Raw genomic sequence first — 9009 nt, forward strand, 5'->3', positions numbered from 1 at the left:
GTAAACACCCACCAGACCTAACAAATGAAGAGGAAATAGGCAGTCTACCTGAAAAAGAATTCAGAATAATGATAGTAAAGATGATCCAAAATCTTGGAAATAGAATGGAGAAAATACAAGAAACGTTTAACAAGGACCTAGAAGAACTAAAGAGCAAAAAAAACAATCATGAACAACACAATAAATGAACTTAAAAATTCTCTACAAAGGATCAATAGTAGAATAACAGATGCAGAAGAACAGATAAGTGACCTGGAAGATAAAATAGTGGAAATAACTACTGCAGAGGAGAACAAAGAAAAAAGAATGAAAATAATGGAGGAGAGTCTCAGAGACCTCTGGGACAATATTAAATGCACCAACATTCTAATTATAGGGGTCCCAGAAGAAGAGAAAAAGAAAAGGACAGAGAAAATATTTGAAGAGATTATAGTTGAAAACTACCCTAATATGGGAAAGGAAATTGTTATTCAAGTCCAGGAAGTGCAGAGAGTCCCATACAGGATAAAACAATGGACAGATTATCCAAAAATGAAAATAAAGGAAACACAAGCTTTAAATGATACATTAAGTTACACATACCCCACATTCCAGCACCCAGCCCCCTCCACACCAGCAGACACCCTTCTCAGGCTGGGGCATGCAGGGTTGGGGCATGGACTGTCTGTATAGGTCTCACTCTGTCCTGCCACAGACCAGTCGCTGCACTCTCCTCTGAGTCCCTGAAACTCCGTCTCTGTGCCAGATGATCTCCCTGCCAGTGACTTGGCTTCCCTGAGTGTGGGAACCTCTCCTTCAGATCCCTCCACAGGGATGCATGTCCCATCCTGTTTCCTCTTTTCCTTTCTTTCATCCTACCCAGTTGCATGGGGATTTTTCTTGTCCTTTTAGGTGTTCGAGGTCCTCTGCTAGTGTTCAGCAGGTGTTCTGTGAGAATTGTTCCATGTTTAGATGTAGTCCTATGTACTTGTGTGGAGAGGCCAACTCCAAGTCTTTCTATTCTGCCATCTTGACCCCCCCACCAAAATAATCTACTCTTAAAAATTTATGAAGTAGAACTAGTTGCAAATAGTAACTCTGACTGTTGAAGAAATGTTCTCCCAGAGGATAGGCCTAAGGAAAAACATATTTATTTATTCAATTGTGCTAAAAGTATTTATTAAACACTGTATATTATACACAGTGACAGACAAAAGACAAACGGAAAAGAGTACATGCCACAGAGGAGGCCACTATTCAAGAGTGAAACAACTTTCCGTGGGAGTCATCAAGATGTCAGAGTAGTAGGACAGGGAGCTCACCTACTCCCACAAATACATCAAACATACATCTACACGTGGAATGATTCTCACAGAATATCTATTGAATGCTGGCAGACGATCTCAGACTTCTGAAAGGGCAAGAAAATCTCCACATAACCGGGTAGGACAAAAGCAGAAAAAAAAAAAAAAAAAAACGAAAGAAAGGAACTGGGCCAGGACCTGCACTCCTGAGAGGAAACTGTGAAAGAAGAAACGTTTCTGCACCCGGGGAAGCTCCCTCACCAGTAGGGAGATCAGTCGGATCGGAGGGGAAGCTTCAGAGCCTCAGAGGAGAGCACAGCAACTGGATTGTGGCAGGCACAATGAAGACAGACCTGCACAGATGGTCGGTACTGCCACCCTACGTTCCCCAGCATGAGATGCATGCCCACCAGTGCGGGTAGGGGGGCTGGGTGCTGAAGCTTGGGCTTCAGCAGTAAGATGCAGGGAGAGTACTGGGGCTGGCTGTCTGGTGTGGCCACAACCGAAGGTGTACACAGAGGAAGCCTGGGCCTGCCATAGCAGCAAGATGCCACTGTTGGGGGGAGGTGTGTGAGGGCAGGGGTGGGAGCCACCATAGCAGCCTCTTTCCCTACATGTGCCCTCTCAGGCAGCAGGACACCACCTTCATGAGCTCTGGGAGAGGGTGTCAACCACCACCATCACAGGCTCTGGGGGCATGTGTGAGCCTCTCCTGCTGCTGAGAGCTCTGGGAGTAGGCACCAGCCACTGCATTGGCACACCTTCTATCAGGGAGATGATAATGGCTAGCACATGCTGAGGAAACAGGCAGCAGGCATCCATACTAATAACAGGCTTTACACCGAAAATATTCAGCCACACAGCCTACACAGGGATACTCCCACATATAAATAGCCGTCCAAGACCACAGTTAAGATAAATATAAGTAAAATGAAGAAGCAGAGGAACCACTCCCCGTTAAAAGACCAAGAGAATTCCTGTGAAAGAACAAACAATGCAACAGACCTCTTCTTCAGTCTAACAGACAATAAAAATGCTGAAGGAATTAAAAAAAAAAAGCCATCAACAAAAATGCAGATTACTATAAAAAGGAACTAGAAGCTATAAAGAGAAGCCAAGAAAAATTAGAAAACTCATTTGCTGAGATGAAAGCTGAGCTAAAGGCAATGAATAGCAGAATGAATAATGCAGAAGAATGAATAACTGATCTGGAAGATATCAATAGAAGAGCAGACAGAAAGGCAAATGAATAAAGAAATGAAAGCAATATAAAAGAGACCTATGTGATAATATAAAGTGTGCAAATCTACGCATAATAGGGATTCCAGAAGGAGAGAAAAGAGAATCAAAAATGTATTTGAAGAAATTATGACTGAAAACTTTTCAAACCTAAAGAAGGAAACAGATATTCAGGTACAAGAAGCATAGACAGTGTCAAAAATGATGAACCCAAACAGACCTACACCAAAACCTTTTATAATTAAAATGGTAAAAGTTAAAGATAAAAAGGGGATTTAAAGGCAGCAAGAGAAAAACAAATAGTTAATTACAAGGGAACCCCCATAAGGCTATAAGCTGATTTCTCTATAGAAACGTTGCAGGCAAGAAGGGAGTGGCAAGATATATTCAAAGTTCTAAAAGGGAAAAATCTGCAACCTAGGATACTCTAACCAGCAAGATATCAGTTAGAATAGATGGAGGGAAAGAATTTCTCAGACAAGCACAACTGGAAAGAATACAGCAATGCTAAACCTGTCCTAAATGAAATACTAACAGGTCTTCTCTAAATAGAAAAGAAGCAAGAATCTATAGGAAGGAGAAAATCACAATTGGAAAGTAAATCACTTAAATAAGCCAGATTAAAAGAAAAAGTCAAAATATTTTTGTGAAAACGATGATAACCACATGAACAGCAGAAGAATAAAAATGAAGATGTAAAAGAGGAGGATATCAAAATCATAAAACTGTGGGAGAGAAAAGTAAGAAAATGTAGATTCCTTTTTTTTTTCTTTTTTGGAATGTGATATGACTATCAGTCTAAAGCAAGTAGATATGGGAAGGGGATAACATACTTGAAAAACAGGGTAAGCACAAATCAAAAAACGTATAATACATTAAAAAAACAAAAATAAGAGAACACAAGCATAAAATAAAAGCAAAAAAACCACAAAAAAGAAAAACAAAAAGAAAAAGAGAGGAACAAACAAGAAACACAGAATCATGCTTGCTTTGGCAGCACATATACTAAAATTGGAATGATACAGAGAAGATTAGCATGGCCCTTGCACAAGGATGACATGAAAATTCGTGAAGCATTCCACATTTTTAATCAAAGAGGAAATCAAAAAATGCCTAGAAACAAATGACAACAAAAACATGATGATGCAAAACCTATGGGATGTAGCAAAAGCAGTTCCAGGAGGGAAGTTTATAGCAATACAATCCTACCTCAAGAAACAAGAAAAATCTCAAATAAACAACCTAACCTTACACCTAAAGTAACTAGAGAAAGAACAAACAAAAAAGTTAGTAGAAGGAAAGAAATCATAAAGATTAGAGCAGAAATAAATGAAATAGAAATGAAGAAAACAATAGCAAAGATCAATGAAACTAAAATCTGGTTCTTTGAGAAGATAAACAAAATGGATAAACTTTTAGCCAGATTCATCAAGAAAAAAAGGGAGAGGACTCAAATCAATAAAATTAGAATGAAAAAGGAAAAGTTACAACTGACACAGCAGAAATACAAAGGATCATAAGAGACTACTACAAGCAACTATATGCCAATAAAATGGACAAGCTGGAAGAAATGGACAAATTCTTAGAAAAGTACAACCTTCTAAGACTGAACCAGGAAGAAATAGAAAATATGAACAGACCAATTCACAAGAAATGAACTTGAAACCATGATTAAAAATCTTCCAACAAACAAAACTCCAGGACCAGATACCTTCACTGGGGAATTCTATCAAACATTTAGAAAAGAGCTAACACCTATGCTTCTTAAACTCTTCCAAAAAATTTCAGAGGGAGGAATACCCCCAAGCTCATTCTATGAGGCCACCATCACCCTGATACCAAAACCGGACAAAAATGTCCCCAAAAGAGAAAATTACAGGCCAAAATCACTGATGAATATAGATGCAAAAATCCTCAACAAAATACTAGCAAACAGAATCCAACAGCACATTAAAAGGGTCATGCACCATGATCAAGTGGGGTTTATCCCAGGGATGCAAGGATTCTTCAGTACACACAAATTAATCAATGTGATACACCATATTAACAAATTGAAGAATAAAAAATCATAAATCATCTCAATAGGTAAGTTGAATTCTTTATTATTCTTAAAGTTATGAGCCACTAAATGTTGTCCAGGCTTATGGGTCAAATCAGAGATGGCCAGGACCTAAAGATCAGGTAGGCCATCAGAGATTACATTAACTCTAAAATGGGCCCAAGTATTATGAAACAAATTCAAGGAGGTGACCAAAATGTCAGGGGGACCTGGAAGTGGCAACAGTGGATAAACAACAAAAGCAAAACTAAGGAGTGTAAAATAATAAAAGCAACAATTAATGTACAAGAGGGAAAATTAGAGTATATTAATAATGAGATATTTCTTATTTTTTTTTCTTTTCAAAACAGTAAAATTGAAACCAAAGAAATAAAATCCTAACATCAATTGACTTTGAGGGTATGATGCTAAGTGAAACAAGTCACATGGAGAAAGACAAACACAATATGGTTTCACTCATATGTGGAATATAAAAAACAAACAAAAAATGAAATAAATGCACAAACCAAACAAAAATAAACATGTAGATATAGAGAACAGAGTAGTGGTTACCAGAGGGGAAGGGGTGGGGTGAGGGCTAAATGGGTAAAGGGGAACAACTTTACATAATGTTATAAACCAACGTTACCTCAATAAATGGCCTAAATGGGAAAAGAGTCTAAAAAAAAAAAAAAAAGAGTGGATATGTGTTTAACTGATTCACTTTGCTGTACATCAGAAACTAACACAACATTGTAAATCAACTGTACTCCAATACAAATTAAAAAAAAATAAAATTATATCAACTTGAAAAAACAGTGGAGAAAATCTAAATATTAAAGAAAATGACTGTGAAATCAAGTGAAAGAGACATGGCATTTTTTAAAGAATAAGTTAATGAGATGTGCAAATATATGCTAATATATTTTGAACGTTTCCCAGGAAAATGCAAATGGGCAAAAAAAGAGGAAACCTGAATAAACCAATGACCTAGAACATTTTTTTTAATATGACAAAATTACTCTAAAATGCATTTGACAAACTTTTTAAAATATGGGTGTTTTCAAAGTTTCAAAAGAACAGATTCTTTCAATTCATTTTACCTATTTATTTTTCAATGTTTCATTTTTAATCATATTAAAAAAAATTTAAGGCAGTATATACATGACATATGAGCTCCACGCTTAGTCTTCAAGGCTCCCTGCCCCTCACAGTGATCCCATTGATCTCTTTTATTTTACTTAATAGATGCTCAATAAGGGTTTTTAAAAATTTGCTATATTGGATAAAGATTTCCAAAGTGTTATATAAACCTATCATAACACAATAAAATTTTGTAATGATCACTTTTAAAAATAGTAAATTTCATAACAATCTCAAATTATAAATGCCAAAATTCTAAAGTAAGCCCCAGTAAAATAAATATTGCAGTAAATTGAAAGAAATACTACAATATAGACTAGAACAAACTGAGATGTTAAAATATTAGTATTATATAATATAATCCTTCACTTCATTAGATCAAGGAAATAGACAAAAATATGGTCATTAATATTCTGAATAGGCATTTGATGAAAAACACATTTTCCTCATTTAGAAAATGTCTAGGAATAATAAAGAGTAAAAATAGTAAACTAAGAATAAAAGGGTTTTTAATAGATTAAAACAGTACTTAATGTAGTGCAAATAAAAGATAAAAGGATATCTCTAATTGCCTTTAGTATTTATTATGTTCTGTATATTCTCACCATGTTCAATAACATTAGGTGTTTAGTTCAAGATAGTGGACTGAGCATATACTTTCTCCAAAATCCTTTGTAATAATGATGAGGTATGAGGAATTAATAAATTGGTAACAGCACTATAGCACGAGGAATACTATTATCAGCAGACTAGAAATTGTGAGGCATTTCTCAAAAATATATTAATCAGAAAACATCAGATTGTAAAAGAAACAAGTGTAAAAAATGATGTATCGATATATACACACACACACATATAGCATTTTACACTAAAGACAGGCATAGTCAATTTTTTAAAATGACGACAGTGAAAATGGCTAATTATGGAAATCCAAAAGTTTATCCTTCCACAAAAGTAATAAATAAATTGACAAAACTGTCAAACTTTTTTGGAACTGTAGACTCTAATCCAAACCTTATAGCAACCAGGGAAACAATCAAGAAAAGATAGCTGAATCTTAGTAAAAGAACTTCATGGTATTTTGACTTATCCTGGTAACCATCCCCACCTTCTCAGTATAGCAGTGGCCTTGACGACAATAGCTGTGATTACTGGTACAGGTATGTTATACCAGAGAGAGCAAAATGGACCTTATTCTAAAAGAAAAATCTGGTTGTTAGTTTGGACTCATTTTGTGGGTCCCTGAAGGGTTGTATCAAAGGACTTGTCTTTATTTAGCCTAACTTGGAACTTTCTAAAGGCTAAGGCAGCTACCAAGGGGGAGGGGACACCTGTGGAAAACATTTAAAAGCTAATGTACTAGCTGCTACTTCTTGAGTTAACACCAGTTGGGGCAAAAAATACCCTAACCAAAATGTTGAGAGAGAAGGCTAGAGAATGAGATGCTTTGGGAAATAAGGACTTTGAAAAGGTTCCACATATTCCTGGAAATCTAGAAGGTCATGTGTATGCCAGGGCTGGGTACATGCTCATAAAAGATGTGAGAAGGTTCTAAGCTCCTACTTATCACTAAACTTCAGGGTTTGTGCAAATAGGAATTGAAGTTTAAGGCAGAATTGTAGACTCCTTGCTGAGCACTGAAGGTATGCCCCAACGCTCACGCAGAGCCAAGTTGCAAAGATTGGTAGATTTACTGGGTTACAGACATTTAGAAAATCTCTGTTCAGTAACTAGCTCACCACTAAATTAATGGAAAAGGGACTTCAGTAATAACATAAAACAAATAATATAGAATTGATGAAATTTGTTCATAAAAATCACAAAACAAAACAAAAACGACTATAACAAGCATCAACAATAAACCCTGGGAAGGGAGGAAAATGTGATTTGCAGAGTTGCCACATTATAATAGTCAAAATATCCAGTTTCTAACCAAAGTGCAAGTACAAATACTGCATGATTCCAGTTATATGAGGTATCTGAAGTCGTGAAATTCATAGAAAAAGAAAGTAGAATGATGTTTGCCAGGGTCTGAGGGGAGGGGAAGGAGGGAAGTTGTTGTTTACTGGGTATACAGTTTCAGATTTGCAAGATGAAAATTTTCTGGAGATGTTTCACAACAACGTGAAAATACATAATGCTACTGAACTGTACACTTACAAATGGTTGTGATGGTAAATCTTATGTTATATGCTTTTTACTACAATAAAAATATCTAACCTTTATTAAGGAGCTACAAAAAGAGGAGCAAACTAAACAAAGCAAGCAGAAGGACAGAAACAAAAAGGATTACAGTGTAGCTAAATCAAATAAAAAATAAACAATAATCAACAAAACCAAAGGATAGTTCTTTGAAAAGATCACCAATATTGACAAGCCATTAGATAAAGTGATGAAGAAAAATAGAGAAGTGTTAAATTACTAAAATTAGGAATGAAAGTAGGGACATTACTACCGACATTAAGAAATAAAAGGGATTACAAGATAACACTATGAATATTTGTATGTTGATATAGACAACCTAGATAAAAAGGACAAATTCCTTTAAACATGCAAAATACCAAAACTGACTCAAAAATAAATAGAAAATCTGAATAGACCTGTAAAAAGTATAGAGATTAAATAAGTAACAAAAAATCCCAATACGTAAAAGCCCAAGCCAAGATGGCTACACTTATAATTTCTACCAAACAGTTAAAGAATAATAAATGCTAATTCTTTACAAAACCTTCCAGGAATTAAAAAGAGGAATGAACACTTGCCAACTCATTCTATGCGGCTATAATTACCCTGATACCAAAACTACACACAAATACCAAAAGAAAGTACAACAAAAGACTAATCTCTTATAAATATAGATGCAAAAATCATCAACAATACACCAACAAGCCAAACCTAGCAATATATAAAAGAATTAAGCACCATGACCAAGTAGAATTTATTCCAATACAGGTTGATTTAATATATGAAAATCAATTAATGTAATACACCATATAAATGAATACAGGCAAAAACCACATAATCATCTCAAGAGAAATAGAAAAAGCATTTGACAAAAATTCAACACTCCTTTATGATAAAAAATCATTTAAACTAGAATTAAAAAGAAACTTCTTCAACATGATACACAGCATCTATGAAAAACCCACAGTTAACATCACTGTGATAAAACAATTAAATATTTTCCCTCCAAGATCCAGAATAAGACATGGATGTCTGTTCTTGCCACTTAACTTCAACAATATACTAGAAGTTCTAGCCATAAAAATTATGTGAGAAATGAAATAATACACAGCCAGACTAAAA

General features: G+C 35.3%; 1 non-coding gene across 1 annotated transcript; it reads left to right on the top strand.

Annotated features, from left to right (window-relative positions):
- The first annotated feature begins 3507 nt into the window (after positions 1-3507).
- LOC112395764 (U6 spliceosomal RNA) lies at positions 3508-3610 on the top strand. The gene has a single exon (XR_003002433.1). It is a non-coding gene; the product is annotated as a U6 spliceosomal RNA (small nuclear RNA).
- The last annotated feature ends 5399 nt before the right edge of the window (positions 3611-9009 follow it).

This window comes from Neophocaena asiaeorientalis, unplaced genomic scaffold, assembly GCF_003031525.2.
Source record: "Neophocaena asiaeorientalis asiaeorientalis breed wild unplaced genomic scaffold, Neophocaena_asiaeorientalis_V1.1 scaffold316, whole genome shotgun sequence".
Classification (NCBI taxonomy): Eukaryota; Metazoa; Chordata; class Mammalia; order Artiodactyla; family Phocoenidae; genus Neophocaena; species Neophocaena asiaeorientalis.